Here is a 17,964-nt window from a genome sequence, read left to right as displayed (position 1 = left end):
GTGGCCACGTACTTAACACCCTTAATCTACGTCCCACACCCTGGAATTTATCACTGAAACATTGTGACTCCAAAATCTGAACTTCTCCTGAATAGAGTAGCCTATTTATTTATTTATTTGTTTGTTTGGAGACAGAGTCTTACTCTGACGCCCAGGCTGGAGTGCAGTGGCACAATCTTGGCTCACTGCAACCTCCACCTCCTGGGTTCAAGTGACTCTCGTGCCTCAGCTTCCCAAGTAGCTAGGATTACAGGCGTGTGCCACCATGCCCAGCTAATTTTTGTATTTTTAGTGGAGACAAGGTTTTGCCATATTGGCCAGGCTGATCTTAAACTCCGGACTTCAGGTGATCCACCTGCCTCACCCTCCCAAAGTTCTCCGATTACAGGCGTGAGCCACAATGCCTGGCCACAAACTGTTTTTCAAAACAGTACAGTATAGTGAGTAAAAGCACTAGCTTATGCAACAGGTTGGTTTTGTGTGCTGCAGCTAACCCCAAAGTTGTAAGGATTAAATTAGATAATAAAGTGCTTTTAGTAACATGCCTGGCACAGCTCATTGATTCAAACATTGAACAAAATTTCTTTTTAGTTATACATACTACTGTGTGCCTTTGGAAAAATTAGAACTTAACAGATGAGGCTAAGTTTGAGCCTTCCAGTACTTTCCTTCTCTGCATACTCTTCAGAGGTAACAGGGATCATGCTCTGGGAGCATGTCTTTCCACATCTTTTTCTTTGCTTTTATAAATATATCTGTTTCCATAGAAATGCTTGTATGTAGAGGGGGCGCGGTATCGTGCTGGATTTGTTATTGGCACTTTTTTGCTTGACCTACCTTGGATGGCTCTCTAATTGTTAGAGCTTTTACCTTTTAACTATTACTCAGTATTCTTACTAAGGTAAGACTATACTGATTTTGTTTATATTTCTCTAGTAATAGGCCAGGCGTGGTGGCTCATGCCTATAATCCCAGCACTTTGGGAAGCCAAGGCAGGTTGATCACCTGAGGTAAAGAGTTTGAGACCAGCCTGGCCAACATGGTGAAATCCAGTCTCTACCAAATATAAAAATTAGCCAGGCATGATGGCAGGTGCCTGTAATCCCAGCTACTCGGGAGGCTGAGGCAGAAGAATTGCTAGAACCCAGAAGGCGGAGGTTACAGTGAGGCAAGATCACCCCATTGCACTGCAGCCTGGGCAACAAGAACAAAATTCCTCAAAAATAAAAAAAGTAAATAAATAAATAAAGATATTTCTCTAGTAACAGACAATTTTGATATTTCAATATTTTGCTTTTTATATTCTTGTGGTTACATTCTTATTAAAGAATGCATTTTTATTTAGATTTGAAGTAAATCTTGTGTATTATTTGTTCCAGCACATCTTTTGCTTTATAACTTACTGCATCGTGATTATGATTATTATTTTAAACAGCTGTTACGATTTTGAAGGAGGAGCCTAAAGGCTAAGTGGCAGTATCTCTTCTTTAGCTTAATAACTAGTAGTTCTAATTTGCTATTTTATAGTCTTAGCACATCACACAAGTGAGTGATGAGGAAGAGGATGATGATGGCTGTGACCTTTTTGCTGACTCTGAGAAGGAGGAGGAAGATATTGAGGACATTGAAGAAAATACTAGACCTGTAAGGAAGGCTGTAGTTGCTATCACTTGGCAGGGTTTTAGAACCAATGACTTTTTTTATTTTTTGTTGTGACTTACTTTGTACATCTCTCATTTTTGCATATTTGTCATTTCATTTACACTTTGGAAAATAATGGCAAGCATCTCAAATTGCCTCACAAGTACCACTTGCTTGTCCAGATGTTATGATTTTATGAGTCAGATCATTCAGAATATGTCTGGTTCCAGAGTTTGAAGACCGTAGTGCTCCTGTCTCTCTGCCCATGACCTTTTTCTTATTTTCTTATTCAGATTTTTAAGTATTAAAGTCAAGTATTAAAAAAAATAAGGAAATAAAGAGCATCTCCCTTTGAAGGAACATTTTATGAGTCCTATTCCTTGGGTGAGCTGTATAGGGTACATATGTTTAAGTTCATTTAATTAAACTCAGTTTTCTCCTCAGTTCAATTTCTTTGCTCTTGTATACATAATGTTGTTAGGTGTCCAAAGTGAAGTGTACTAGTTTGTTACAAAAAAGAGATTCTTTTGATTTCTCCTGCTTTAGAAAAGCAGACCTACTTCGTTTGCAGTGAGCTGGCTGCCCGCATCAAGGGGGATGCCGTGGGCTGAGTGGACGAGGAGCCGACAAGTGAGCCCCAGCCTCGTTGACGGGGAGTAGGGGAGGGGTAGTGCAGAGCCCTCTGCTGGCTTCACCAAAGGTGGATTTCCCTTTTTATTAGTAATTACTACAGCAGAAGAGGCTTAAATTGTAGCGCTTATTCCTTTTTTGGTTAATGGGCTCCTTTAGATAACTGAACACTGTGGAATCACAAGAAAAACGTACATGTACACATGTAGATAACCCTTTACATAGAATTTCAGGAGATTAATGGAAACTCCAGAGAACCATGGGCAACAGCTTAAGAATTCCTGGCTGAATATTTACTCCTATATTTTGAACACGTAAGAATGTGCTATATAGCATATTCTAGTTATAACAGGGTAGAAAGATAACACAATAATTCTTTCAACAAATACAATCCTGTTATGCACATGAGCCTGGTACGAAAGCAGAAGCCTTCTGCCTTACAAAGAGACTCTTGAGTGCCCACTGTGGGCAGGGCAGGGGGTTCAGTGTAGCTGAGATGAAAGGCAGATGTCTTGCTCTTAGCTGTGAGTTATGAGGATGACAGACGTGGAAAGAACCAGGATGTGTATACTGAGGGAGGACTTAGTACTATTAAAACTGTGAACTGTTCTTCAAGCCTTACCCTCAGGAGAAGCAAAACCTCGGAAGACACTCAAAGAGAAGGAGGAAAGGAGAACTCCTTCAGACGGTGGGCCTTTTCCCTCAATTCTGTTATTTTAGGAGCCTTTGACTCGGGGATGTTGCTTACATAATTCATGAAGTACTGCTTTACATGCTGTTTTCCTTCTGACAAATGGGTCTGTCTCCATTTACTTTTCTAAAGCCTCTGGGCTGGGCGCGGTGGCTCACGCCTGTAATCCCAGCGCTTTGGGAGGCTGAGGTGGGCGGATCATAAGCTCAGCAGTTTAAGACCAGCCTGGCCAACATAGTGAAACCCCATTTCTACTAAAATACAAAAAATTAGCTTGGCATGGTGGCGGGTGCCTGTAGTACCAGCTACTTGGGAGGCTGAGGCAGGAGAATCGCTTGAACCTGGGAGGCAGAGGTTGCAGTGAGCCTTGATCGCGCCACTGCACTCCAGCATGGGTGACAGTGCAAGACTCCATCTCAAAAACAAACAAAAGCCTTGGAAGGCATGTTTTGGGGTGCTGGGAGGATATGTGGGTGTGGAGTAAAAATTCCTGTAGAGATTTGATTTATTAGATTTTACAGCAATCATTTCTTGTCTTTCTAGAATTCTTTAGAAATATAGAAACTTAGGGATCTCTAGCATTTGTTTTCAACAAAGGATACACCAGGCCTTTTCCTATTAAACAGCCATGTCCATTACATTCCACTTGTCCCTGTGTCAGTCTGCAGATCCCTTTGTTTATTCTGCCCTTCCTTCCCCCAGATTGGTTGGGGAATGGGTCTTGAATGTGGCATCTGACCCGAATGCTTTCTTCAGAGTAAATCTAGATCCAGGGTGCTAGCCTAGAGAATGAATGCTGTCTGCCGCAGACGTGGACAGACTTGAGAGTGGAGGCCCAGAGAGTCTTTTGAGGGTGTCAGTGGACTGTGCCAGGGGGTTAGTGTGAAATTCGTCAGACTGCCTCACACTTTGATAAAGAGGGTCAGATAAACTCCATGCCAGTTTGGAGACATTGCAGATGCCAACCCAGGAATTTGAGTTCTGGACCCATCTTTAATACTCCCTGCAAAACATTGCTTTCTGTTTGCTAGATGAAGAGGATAACTTATTCGCACCCCCCAAGCTGACCGACGAGGACTTCTCACCATTTGGCTCTGGAGGCAGCCTGTTCAGTGGGGGCAAGGGGCTCTTTGATTATGAGGACGAGGAGGTGAGTCCATGGCACTCAGCAACACTCCCTGCAGCTAGCTGTGTCAGGGGTCCACAGGGAAGAAATAGGCTTTGCTTGTTGAGTGGGGAAAAACAGTTTCTCAGTTGGAAGTTGCTTCTATTTTCATATTTTGGGACATTTTGAACTAAGAATCACAGAGTGAGAAATGCCGTATCCTTCTATGCTTTGTTAGGTGAGGCGAAGATGTGCACGTGTTAATGTGAATAATTTACTAGGTGATTGTTTCTTGCCTTATCTGTTGTCTTCCATGTTTGTTTTTAATTCCTGGACAGGCCTAAATTATTTTAGAGTCTGATTTTGCCATAGTTATCACTTTGCAACTGATTTTCTGGCAGAGTAGTAAATATGTAGCTTTAAATCTTGTAGGTTATTTTTCCTTAGGAATCCTCAAATGCAGCTATGCTTTCTCCTGGTTTTTTGAATTCTTTGTCATATACCTTATTTCAACCAGAGTGACCTCTTCACGGAAGCCCCCCAGGATCGGCAAGCTGGAGCCTCTGTTAAGGAGGGTGAGCTGGGGCTGGGCAGCTGCGTCTCGGTGTGCAGAGTTCCAAAACTGTCTTCCTCACTAGGAGATGGAACCCTGAGGTTGTTCCCAAGCCTTGTTTCTGTGTTAAGCAGGAAGCTGTTGTTTTTACTGTGGTCCAGATGAAAGTAATTCATCTTCACTAATTCATGTCTTGGAAAACACAGTACCACCTGTAAACCTATACCACAGTCTTGCCTCTTTGTTAGGAGAGAACTCATAAAAAGTCAGATAAGAAAAGTACCCTAGAGCAATGTTGAGGATGGTTTTCATTGAATGAAGTTTAATTTAAAGAAACATTTTTAACATTCTGTATATAAGTTGGAGACCAGTAATTCCCCAACCCAGTGTGCATTAAAATCATCTGTGCAGGTTTTGTTTTTGTTTTTGTTTTTGTATTTTTAGTAGAGACGGGGTTTCACCATGTTGGATGGTTGGACAGGCTGGTCTTAAACTCCTATCCTCAAGTGATCACCCGCCTAGGCCTGGCAAAATGCTAGGAATACAGGCATGAGCCACTGCACCTGTTCCATTGGTGCAGTTTTTAAAAAACACAAATATAAATATGTTTTTTAACCTACAAATGTTACTCCATAGGTTTGTGGTAGTTCTTGGGACTTGGGAATTAGTGATTCTAAGTGCCGAGTCTCCTGGGCACAGGCATCAGAGCTGGGCCTTGGAGGCCACTCCTTGTGCGTGCTGTGCGGGCTGCTAGCCTGGCTCTCCTCTGCTTTCTGCTGTCCATGTTTTGGCATCAGTGACTTGCTTGGTTTCCCCCTTTGCTCTTATGTCTTTATTTTTTTACTGATGACTCACATGTTTTTGCAGTTCTTTTTCACTCGTTCATTCTCATCCAACTGGAATGGGTAGAGGTGGAACTGTTTGGGGGAGCCCCAGTCATGCTGTCCCTGCCTCTGCCAGCTGTGCTCACCTCCTCCCTTGGTGTCCCCCAGCTGACCCACTGCTGTGGCTTGATGAGAGTCAGCATGCTCTTCCATTGGAGTCACAGCTGGGATTGTATCAATCCCCCCAAAAAAGTCCTGATGTCAGTAGAGAAGAAAATACTAAAACATTTTAAAATGGCTTGTTCAGGAAAAAGTAGTTTCAAAAGGTCTGGTACTAGCTGTATGTTACATTGCACATATTTCAGGAACAAAATAGCAAGGAAAGTTATTTCCCTTGTAAAAATGGTTACCCCTTGCTTTCTCATTCTAGAGTCTTCATCATCCAAACCTGGAAAGAAAATCCTAGCAGGAGCTGTTTCTGTATTTTTAGGTAACATAACTTAGGTTTGTTTTCTAAAAACTACACAAATACTGTTTTTTCCATTTCAAAATTATCGTCTTCTAAAGCCTGGCTGGAGATGGTGAAGTACCTGGGAGCTTCAAAGGGCTTTGAGCAGCTTATAGAAAGAGCTCATTTACTGATATTAGCTCTTATTCTCCTAGAGCTCAGTGGCCTTGGACTTTTTTGTGTTTGAGTGACCTGGTGATTCTCCATTGTGAGATGTTCTGTAGCAGTAATGGATGGAGGCTATTGGGCCCTGTTAATGCATTTTGTGGATTAACTGAAATGAAAAGTTTTTGGTGGGTGATAATTTTTTTCTGTAAATTCAGCAGGCCCACACTGGCTCACAGCTGTGTCTGTCTTGTCCCTTCACTCACAGGAGACACGGATGTGCTGCCTCCGTTCCATCACTGAAGGAGCCACAGAAGCCTGAGCAGCCCACTCCAAGGAAAAGCCCCTACGTTCCCCTCCCACTGGCCTCTTTGATGATGATGATGGTGATGATGATGACGACTTTTTCTCGACACCCCACAGCAAGCCTTCCAAAACAGGTATGTGTTCCTGCCTCTGTGTCTAGGACTTCAGCCAGAAAAAGAATGTTGCCTAAATGGAAGATAAGCTCACCTAGTTCTGTATCTCTTATAGTACCAGAATCCCTTCTCCAGCATTCCTGTCATTGAGCTGTTGTGTCTGTACTTACATAGGTGTGGTGCCTGGGAGGTCTGTTTTATGACCCAATCTTTTCTGCTCTGTAAGCTAATTACTATGATTATTTTCCTTATAGAGGGCTCAAGTCTTTATCCCTATAATTTTTGCTTAATTCGCAGTTCTGACCTTTCGTATTATAAAGTTTTAATCACACTTTCTTCCAGCTGACCTTAGTCAATTACATGAGCAGCATTTTGTGTGCCGGCCGTTTAGTTCCCAGCTTCTCTTCTCTCTGCCAAAAAGCTCAGGTGGCCTTGGTCTTTCTTCACATGATGGGGTTTTCATCCGCTTGGCCACTCCTTTCTTTTTGGCGTTCTCCTTTCTTTTTCCTCTTAAATGTAAGTCCTGTGTTCCTGAAGTCATTCCTGTAAATCATTCGTTTTTAAATGCGCAGATGAATCTCCCAGAGGCTTTTGTCAAAATGAAGATTCCGATTCAGTAGGTCCAGGGTGGGGCCTGAGAATTTACATTTCCAGCAAGCTTCATGGTCTGTAGATCACACTTGGAATAGCAAGATTTAGATCCATTGACTGCTCTTCCAGAAAAGAAAGGTAGATCCCTAGATCCCTAAGTTGCACATGATTTTCAGCAACTTGAAAAAATAAAAAAGGATGATATAGGAATAGATGGAATCAGAATTCATTTAGAAGCAGACTGTCTGGACTTACTGCCCTTTTCCAGTGTTAGGTGTAGAAAGCAAGGATGGAAGCCGAAGTGCGAGGGAAAAATATAGCCTAGTTAATCTAGAAAGAGTGCAAACGGATGCAGAATGCGTGCAGGTCTCGGTGAAGATGACAGTGAATGAAGGTAGTAGTGTTTTTTATAGCTCCACAGGGCTCTCACTTAGTGGATATCTTTGATAACTGATTTAGAATCACTAGTAAATTGATGCTGCTTTCTTTGACAACTCCTAGTCTCTTCAGACATTCATGAGTCAGTGACCTCATTTCAGCAACACATGCCCCATTCGGTACAGCAGGCTTACTGTGGTGAAAATATTCATCAGTAGAGTAAGCTATGGCCCTTCTATTCAGTGGAATATTGTGCGACTGTTAAAATGAGTGGGGTCTACGCTTGTTGACTTGGGAAGGTTTTATAGGTACATTAAGTGGAAAATACAAATGGTAAGACACATTGTTCAAATTACCTTCTTATTTATAGCCTTATTTGTAAATAACTAGTGTTAATTCACTAGTACATCCTTTGGGGGAATTGGAAGCATGTATGCTGAACTGTTTCCAATGTCCATGTTGTTCAAGTAGGTAGGTGGAATTATGAGGGAATTTCATTATTTGCTTTTATCTGCTTTTGTACAGTTTGATTTTTTTTTTTTTTTTTTTTTTTTTTGAGATGGAGTCTTGCTCTGTCACCCAGGGTGGAGTGCAGTGGCGGATCTCGGCTCACTGCAACCTCTGTCTCCTGGGTTCAACCAATTCTCCTACCTCAGCCTCGCGAGTAGCTGGGATTACAGGCGCCTGCCACCACACCCAGCTAATTTTTGCATTTTTAGTAGAGATGGGGTTTCACCACGTTGGCCAGTGTGGTCTCAAACTCCTGACCTCACGTGATCCACCCGCCTTGGCCTCCCAAAGTGCTGGGATTACAGGTGTGAGCCACTGTGCCCAGCCCAGTTTGATTTTTTTAAAGCAGGAGCCCAGACTTCATTTCTCAGATTCCTTAGATGATTGACTTGGTGTTCCTCTTAAGTGATCTTTCTTCCTCTAGATGTCTCTTCACCTCTTAGGTTAGTCCAAGCTTCTCTAACCACAGCAGGAGACCGCTGCTTGGATAAGCATGTCAGCTGCATGGTTAAACTATTTGTTCTGTCTTTCAACTGAGCTGTTAATACACTCTTTGAAAAATTTGAAGGGAAGAGTATAGTTCCACTTACTATTTCTTTATAAGTAACCAAGAAACAACGTAACTTTCATATTAATCTTCGGGAGGGAAGGATTTTTTATTCTATGAATTTTGTGGTAGGATTTTTTGTGGTAGGATTTCTGGCCTTATTGTAATTTTATGCCTTGGTATTTAAAGGCAAAGTCCAATCCACTGCTGATATCTTTGGTGACGAAGAAGGAGATCTGTTCAAAGAAAAAGCCGTAGCATCGCCAGAAGCCACTGTGAGTCAGACAGATGAAAATAAAGCAAGAGCAGAAAAAAAGGTGAGCAGGAGGGAAGACTTAACGCAGGAGCATTGATCTGCAGCATTTTAATAATTCATCCGGAACCCAGAGGGAAGTACTGTTCCCTTTCACGTTCATATTGAAGAACTTCAAACAGAAAGTGGAAAGAACATTGCAGTGAACATCCAAATAACTGCCACCCAGATTGATCAGTTCTTAGGGTTTTGGCAAACACTTTATGGATGTAAACCTTGTTACATATCTATTTTTTTCCTGAACTATTTGCATGTAAGTTGTTTGAACTGTTTGCTGCATGGAACTGTTTCCATGTAGTCATTGTGACATTCTACCCCTAAATATTTCATTAAGCCTCTCTTGAAAAGACTTCCATATAAGCACAATGCCATTATCAACAGCTGTGAGACTAACAGTAATTCTATAGTAGAATCTAATATCTAGTCTGTATTAGAATTGCTCCAGTTGTCCCAGAATGTCTTTGTAAAATCACCCCAACAAATAGAATACAGATTTAAAATTATCTCACATACAGTTTATATTGTAATTTCCTCTCTTGTCCCCAAAATGCCATTTATAGCAGTGGTCCCCAACCTTTTTGGCATTGGGGACATTAGGACAGTGCAACTTGCAACCTAGATCCCTCGCATGTACAGTTCACAATAGGGTTTGCCCTCCTATGAGAATCTGATGCTGCCACTGATCTGACAGGAGGAGGAGCTCAGGCAGTAATGCTTGCTGCTCACCTCACCTCCTGCTGTGCGGCCTGGCTCCTAACAGGCCATGGACTGGTCTGCAGCCCAGGGTTGGGGACCCCTGCTTTATAGTATTTTTGTGTATTTTGATTTTTTTTGTTTTGTTTTAAGAAACCCAGGATTCAGGCAGTGTGTCTGCATTGCATTTGGTTGTCCTGTCTCTTTGGTCTCCTTAATCAAGTGCAACGCCTCCCACATCTTTTTTTTTTTTTTTTTTTTTTAACGTCCAGCCACTTGTCTTGTAGAATGTGTCGCATGAATTGCTTGATTATTTTCCTATGAATTGATTCAGGGTGAGCAGTTTTGGCAAGAATACAAGCAGACAGGGTTGTGCACTTCCAGTTGGATCACCTCCCAAGACACATCAGGTCCACTGTCTGCCTCATTCAGACACGTTTGTCACTTGGTTGTTAGGGTGCCCACCACACTGCTTCATTGGAAAGGTACCCTGTTCTCTTTTGCCATTGCTAAGTTGATCTCTAAAGTGATAGTTGAACACAGTGTGAATACCTGTTCTCTCCCAGCCTTTTACTCAGTGTTTTGAAAATCCACTGATGATCTTTTCCTGAATAAGTTAACCTGTTAGTGGTCATAAACCACTATTTTTTAAATTCTATATTTCTTATTAGTTGGTGTCTTCTGAATAAAGAGTTTCCTCTTCCTCTGCTTCCCTAATTTTTAGTGTTGCTTTGGGATCATGAATTCATTCTTCAGTGTAGATGATAATCCATTACCATCATTCCTCTTCTTCCTTTTTTTCGGAGACAGGGTCTTGCTCTATTGCCCAGGCTGGAGTATAGTGGTGCAATCACAGCTCACTGCAGCCTCAACCTCCTGGGCTCAAGCGATTCTGCAGCCTCAGCCTACCAAGTGGCTGGGACTATATGTGCGTGCCACCATGCCTAGCTAATTTTTGTATTTTTTTGTAGAGACTGAGTTTGACCATGTTGGCCAGACCATCATAGTTTTTGATGCTCAGATTGACCTGCATTTGGCCAGTGTGTGTGTCCCCAGCAGTTTTTAAGCCCTTTTGACTGCTTGACCTTTCACTGCTGTCCTGTACAGCTGGTCCCTCCTCCTTCTACAGTTTGTCTCATCGTGTCATGTCCTGGCTGTGAAACCCTGACTTTCTCCTGCCGACCCCCTAAGGCCCAGCATTCAGAACCTGGTAGGCCTGTCAGGCAGCCTGTCTTTCCATGCTGTCTCTCATTGCATATGTCCCATCTGTGCACCCATTGACCCAGGCAGTGTGTCCTGCTCCCTGATACACCAGATGTGTCCTCTGTTTGTCTTGCTGTTCTCCTAACAGCCCCCTCGGCTTGCTGCCTATCACGGCAGAGACTCCGTGCATTTTCTAAATGGTTGATTGAGTAAACCCTCTTTTCTGGGTATCCTATTTGTTAATGCTTAATTTTTCTTTTTCTTTTCTTTCCCCCAACAAAGGTTACCTTACCTTCCAGCAAAAATCTCAAGCCCTTGTCAGAAACAAACACTCAAAAAGGCTTATTTTAGGATCAGGAGGACTCTGAGGTATGGTGTTCTTTTCCTTAGTTGTGGGTATTAGTCTATGGATATGACATAGAAACTATTTCTGAATCAGGTTTTTCTCAGCAGAGTTATAAGACTTTTTGTTAAGTACTCCAGTTATTTAAAAATTATCTCTAGAGGTCAGGAGCGGTGGTTCATGCCTGTAATCCCAGCACTTTGGTAGGCCAAGGCAGGCGGACACCTGAGTTCAGGAGTTCAAGACCAGGCTGGCCAACATGATGAAACCCTGTCTATATTAAAAAGACAAAAATTAGCCGGGTATGGTGGTGCGAGCCTGTAATCCCAGTTACTCAGGAGGCTGAGATAGGAGATTCACTTGAACCCGGGAGGCAGAAGTTGCAATGAACCGAGATCACACCATTGCACTCCAGCCTGGGCGACAGAGCGAGACTTCATCTCAAAATAAATAAATGAATAAAAAATAATCTCTTGAGAGCACAGGGGCTTTAGAAAGCAATATGTTTACAATACTTTTCACTTTGGGTTGGACTGTATTTACATTTCCTGGGATGAAAATACTCTCTTTTTAGGATGCTCAGATTTTAAACTGTTCATGGGCTCATGATGTGATGAGGAGCTTGCACCAGAGTGGAGGTCACCATGCTACTTCCTTTATTCACATTTTCACTAACTAGACCGTGGCTTAACGCTGTAGCGATGGGTTCTGGCATAGCCATCTGTCTTGTCGAGACTGAGACCACTAACAGCCTGTGGGACCCTGGTTCACAGGTTGCTTTGGTTCCTCCAGGCACCTTAGAACCACCTCTCAGAATTTCACTGCTTTTCCTGAGTCTCTCAGGCCTAGGTCATCTTAGATCTAATTTTAAGTTGGCCTTTTAGGAGATCGGAGACCTGTGTGAGAAATGTAATGGCAAATAATAAGCCCCTTTTACAGAAAAATATGTGGACATGGCAGAAACTTACATGTATTTCAAGAAACTGTGGGCTCTAGGTTAGGCTGTCATGGTTGGGCTTTGCACTCACAGCAAGGATGAACATGGAACCCTTTGGAAGTACAGTGATTGCCCTTGATGTAAAGAATACCTTTGAGGCTATTATTTCATTGAAGGCAAGTGTACAAAACATGGCAATTAACCAAAGTCCAGTCAAGTCACAACCCTGACCCCTGAGAAACAGCATGATGGGGCCTCCACCGTCTTATGCTCATTGATCCCATGTGTCACCCACACCTGCACTTCAGGGTCTTTGCACCAGCCCCTGCCACTCTGAGGAATGCTGTTCCCAGAATCCAGCTTGCTTCCTCACTCTTCAATTTCTCTGTGAGGCCTCCCTGATGAAATACACACAGCAGGAAGCCTGCTAGCACATACCACCCTGTGCTCCTGGTCCTCCTTCCTATTTCACTGTTTACCACAGCACATGTTGCCAGGGACAATGTATATTTACTTATTCATTGTCTCTACTTCCCACTAAAGTAAGTGCCACAAGGACAGGACTTTTTATTCCCTGTTTGTATCCCCAGCACCCTGTCCTTAATACCAGTGCTTGGCATGTTGTAAGCCATCCAGTAATTGTTGATTAGACAAGAAAACCAAATGTGAGCAATTTCAGTGACTTACGAGGTGTTCTGGTTATTTGTTGCTATGAAACAAGTAACTCCAAAACCTAGTAGTTTATAACACCAGTAGTTTTGTTATCTCATACTTCGAGAGGTTGACTGGGCTTAGCTAGGCCGTTGTCACTGAGGGTCTCTTGTGTCTGAAGGTGGCTGGGCTGAGGGTCAGCTCACTCATATGTCTGGTACCTGGGCACTGGGGCCCCTGGGACATCTCTCACTAGCCCTGTGTGGCTCCCAGCATGTAGTCAGGGAAGCCGATCCTCTTACATGCTGGCTCAGGGCTGTAGGGGAGAGTCCTCAGAGAGAGCCCGGTGGAGGCCATGTCGCCTTCTGTGTTCCAGCCTTGGAAGTCAACGGTGTTCCTTTTGCTTCATTTGTTGGTCAAGATGGTCACAATGGCCCATCCAGTTTCATGGGGAGGGGCCATAGGCTCCCCTTCTTGATGGTGGGAGTGTAAATGAACTCTCAGACTTGTGTGAAAACCCTACCAAAGGCTTTGCCCCATGTGTGTCATCACAGAGTGAATGTTTTTATTGGATATTGTTCAGATTCTGAGGCAAGGAGAAGTAAAACTAAGGCAGTCTAAGTAAGAGTTAAAGCTTTGGACCCGAAGGAATGCGTCCTGACTCCTTTCTCTATATCTCAAGTGTGGGGCTGAAGCTTGCCCTGTGAAGTCATTTTGGGGGAACATATTTGAGGTAATGGAAGTGTCTTTTTTTGCAGTACCAATAAAAGTATTAGTTAAGGGTCCGAAACTGTGATGTTGACATTTGTTTTTGTTCTTTGCTTTGGTTTACTTTCATTTTCTTAGAACAGCAGAACCCTTTCTCTTGCCATTGTGTAACATGCAGGAGGGGCACAGGATGCCTGGAATTCCCCTTGTGGCCTCTTCTATCTAAATAAACCCATGGGACTCCAGGGAGCACAGGGGAAAAACACTGTGTGGAGGAGATCTCACTTAGTGAACTCATTAGGTCTATGTTTGAGGAGTAGACATCAACCCCATGATTTAAAAAAAAAAAACTGTCAGAAGAGGTCTTAGAAAATATGTTCTTGTCCTATTTAATTGTTTGGCTCTTGTGTATTAATGTTTCTCTTCCCAAGGGATTAGATGTCCCATTTTATGTTTCTACTTCATGTAGCTCAATTTGTAGGTCTTTCTTTGCAGGATAAGCTGATGTCTTATAACGTTTTGAAAATTTCTTTATTTTTATATTTTTTACTTTTTTGAGACAAAATTTCACTCTTTTTGCCCAGGCTGCAGTGCAATGGTGGGATCTCGGCTCACTGCAACCTCCGCCTTCTGGGTTCAAGCAATTCTCCTGCCTCAGCCTCCTGAGTAGCTGGGATTACAGGCACCCACCTCCACGCCTGGCTAATTTTGTATTTTTAGTAGAGACAGGGTTTTGTCATGTTGCCCAGGCTGGTCTCGAACTCCTGACCTCAGGTGATCCACCTGCCCCAGCCTCCCAAAATGCTGGGATTATAGGTATGAGCCACAGTGCCAGGCTGAAAGTTTATTCAGAATCTAGCAGGTCTCATCCTGGTTTGCAACATCATATACCTGTAGTTAAACTAAGTAGACTACCAAACATTTACAAATAAAAATTTAATTTGTATTTATTTAAAAGAAATAAGTGGGCCGGGCGTGGTGGCTCACGTCTGTAATCCCAGCACTTTGGGAGGCAGAGGCGGGCGGATCACAAGGTCAGGAGATCGAGACCATCCTGGCTAACACGGGGAAACCCGGTCTCTACTAAAAATACAAAAAAATTAGACGGGCATGGTGGCGGGCGCCTGTAGTCCCAGCTACTCGGGAGGCTGAGGCAGGAGAATGGCGTGAACCCGGGAGGCGGAGCTTGCAGTGAGCCAACATGGCGCCATTGCACTCCAGCCTGGGTGACAGAGCGAGACTCCATCTCAAAAAAAAAAAAAGAAAGAAAAAAGAAAAAGAAATAAGTCATAATCTTAGGAAAGAAGGGTGTTACGAAATAAAATAGTTGTAGCTCCCTTAATTTGGGAATCTAGCTCCTATTTCTTTATTGACCCTGTCTAATTTCTGATTCTTTAGACAGTAATGGGAAGCCATGCTTATATATTTATTTTTTTAGCATGGTGTAGGAAATTGATTCAAAAACTTATTCCTGCCTTCTGTCATTCAGGTGGGAATACAGAAGCCCCTGGGCTCTGCGAGACCACAAGATCCTGTAGCTCTCCTCCTCCTTAGCACCACTGCACAGACCCTGAGGCCTATCCCTTTAAGGACTCTGTCTGACCCACCTTCCCTCTCAGGAAAGAAGCCTAGACACATGGCAGCTGTCATGTCTGAGTCACTTGTGTTTTATACCGACCTGATATTTTAAAAACTGATATTCCTGTTAACCAGCAACTTTAATTTCAATCCAACAGGATTTGTTTTCTTCTCAAAGTGCGAGTAAGTTAAAAGGTGCGTCTCTGCTGCCTGGCAAGCTCCCCACGTCAGTTTCCCTGTTTGATGATGAAGATGAAGAGGTAAACATTGTTATTGTAACACTAGATAATTTAGATTAGGAGAAAATGGTTGTTGATGTAACTTTCTACCCAGAGGCTCATATACTAGCAAAAGGTGGTAGGGAAGCAGTCAGGCTACCTGAAGTTTATATAACAAAAATATTTCTGTTTTTATTTCAGTGACTTCTTCCTTACATTTTCCTAGCTGTGCAATGGAGAAGACATTAGATTCTTGACGCAGTTCTTTTTGTTTTTTTGTTTTTTTTTGAGATGGAGTCTTTCTCTGTCACCCAGTCTGGAGTGCAGTGGTGCAATCTCAGCTCACTGCAACCGGGTTCAAGAGATTCTTCTACCTCAACCTCCCAAGTAGGTGAGACTACAGGCGTGCACCACCACTCCCGGCTAATTTTTGTACTGTTAGTAGAGACAGGGTTTCACCATGTTGGCCAGGCTAGTCTCAAATTCCTGATCTCAGTTGATCTGCCTGCCTCGGCCTCCCTAAGTGCTAGGATTACAGGTATGAGCCACCATGCCTGGCCTCTTGACACAGTTCTTATGGAGTGAAATCTACAGGTTTTATTTTTAGAAATCTTCCTTTGAGAAATACAATTGACCCTTTAACAGTGAGGAGGTTGTTTTGGCTTCCACATTGCAGTGAAAAATCCATATATAACTTCTTACTTCCCAAAAACTTATCTACTGATACCTTACTGTTAACCAGAAGCCTCATGGGTAACACAAACAGTTGATTAACCTATAAATAGTATAGTATCTATTTATATATTTTTGTATTCCTGACGTATCTAGCATTTCCTTATTTTTTTTTGGTATTTCTAGGCTAAGTGGTTTGTCTGCAAGATTTTTCAAATTGTTGCAAATGCCAAAATTTTTCAGCATATTACTGAGAAAACATTTGTGTAGAAGTCGACCTGTGCAGCTCAAACCTGTGTCATTCAGGGTGAGCTGTACTTTAGTCTAGAGGATGGATCAACGTATACCCAATGACCTACAAGAATGTTTTGGATCAAGTGGAGATACAAAGGAGAAGGCAGCCATGTCCTGACCATTGCCTTTGTTTCCCATCCTGGCTGGAGAGAGCACAGTGGGGAAGAGAAATAAGAGAGAAGACAACCCAAACCTTAACTCTCATGCAGTACTGGGCGGTGGTGAGCTCATAGGCTTTGCCATCAGACCCCTGGGTTCATATCCCAGCTCCACCACTTGCAAACCAGGGACCTGGGGCAAGTAACTTAACCTTCCTTAAGTTCATGTGGCTTAACAGTGAGTAGGGTCATTGTGGCAGCTGTAACTACTGGTCTGAACCTCTTGCAGAGTGCCGGCACATAATAAGTGCATAGTGAATGTGAGCTCTGTCATTAGCATCCCCAATGGACACCAGCTCATTATTCTCCTGGCCTGTCCTACATTACCACACTCTCCTTAAAGGAGACTTCATCCAGGAAGACACTCCCTTCATCCATCTTCACATTCCAGGGCTGTTCACCTGCTGTTAAGAGTTTGTCCATCCTAACTCAGACTCAGGCCCTCTGATGCTTTTGTTCCCCTTACCTGAATAAAAGCACCTTAATAAATATAACTTTTGGGGAGTGCTTGACCACAGAAGAATTTACAAATGCCATTAAACTTAGTACACCAGCAATTTTATTTAGTAAACTATTTCTCCACTTTGTATAATCTCTTTGAAACTAATGAGAAACACAAGTCATGCCTTCCCTCCATCCCAGGTGTATGTCTTTCTGACCTGTAAAGGAGTGGAGACAGACCCCCAGTTCTCTCCTTTGAGCCGTTGTTCTGGTTTCTCATTCATGGAGACGACAGTGTGAGTTTCTGGCTGCTGCGGGGGCTACCGTGCCCATTGCAGGCTGTAACCCCCTGAAATGAGCAGAGAGGCACTTGCCCACAGGGCGACTGGATGGGGCTCAGTTTCTCCTTGTACTTTGTGATCTCATTCGCATGTTGTTCTCCTGCTTATTTGCAGCTGTTCTGCCTTCGAGTTCTATGGTAACCTCTTTCCCTTCTATGGGTGCAGTGAGAAAAGGCTGTAGTTTGGGATTTACTAGCATTTTGCGGTTTTTCCCCGCCAGAGTTGTTATTTGTATACCTGACTGGAGACTTACTTCCTAACAGTTTGATATAGGAGGACATCCTATGTTGTCTGATTATAAAGTTGTCTTCCTTTCTGCCATTTGCTTTTCTAGGATAATCTTTTTGGGGGTACAGCTGCTAAGAGGCAGACATTGTCTCTACAAGCTCAGAGAGAAGAGAAAGCAAAAGCCTCCGAGCTCTCCAAAAAGAAAGCATCTGCCCTGTTGTTCAGCAGTGATGAGGAGGTGAGCTGAGGTTTCTGCTAAAGAAGAGGGGATGATTTCATGGGATTTAAGAGCTAAAGCCGTGGGAGGAGCCAAGATGGCCGAATAGGAACAGCTCCAGTCTACAGCTCCCAGCGTGAGCGACGCAGAAGACGGGTGATTTCTGCGTTTCCATCTGAGGTACCGGGTTCATCTCACTAGGGAGTGCCAGTCAGTGGGCGCAGGCCAGTGCGTGCGCGCACCATGCACGAGCCGAAGCAGGGCGAGGCATTGCCTCACCTGGGAAGCGCAAGGGGTCAGGGAGTTCCCTTTCCGAGTCAAAGAAAGGGGTGACGGACGCAACTGGAAAATCGGGTCACTCCCACCCGAATATTGCGCTTTTCAGACCGGCTTAAAAAACGGCGCACCACGAGACTATATCCCACACCTGGCTCGGAGGGTCCTACGCCCACGGAGTCTCGCTGATT

At 43.4% G+C, this 17,964-nt stretch overlaps 1 pseudogene; it reads left to right on the top strand.

The window, feature by feature from the left end:
* Window positions 1-400: 400 nt before the first annotated feature.
* Window positions 401-17,647, top strand: LOC134807039 (WASH complex subunit 2A-like; annotated as a pseudogene).
* Window positions 17,648-17,964: the final 317 nt, after the last annotated feature.

This window comes from Pan troglodytes, chromosome 8 (genome assembly GCF_028858775.2).
Source record: "Pan troglodytes isolate AG18354 chromosome 8, NHGRI_mPanTro3-v2.0_pri, whole genome shotgun sequence".
In the NCBI taxonomy this organism is placed as follows: Eukaryota; Metazoa; Chordata; class Mammalia; order Primates; family Hominidae; genus Pan; species Pan troglodytes.
Note: the sequence above shows the minus strand (reverse complement) of the source record. Positions and strands in the feature narration are given on the sequence as shown.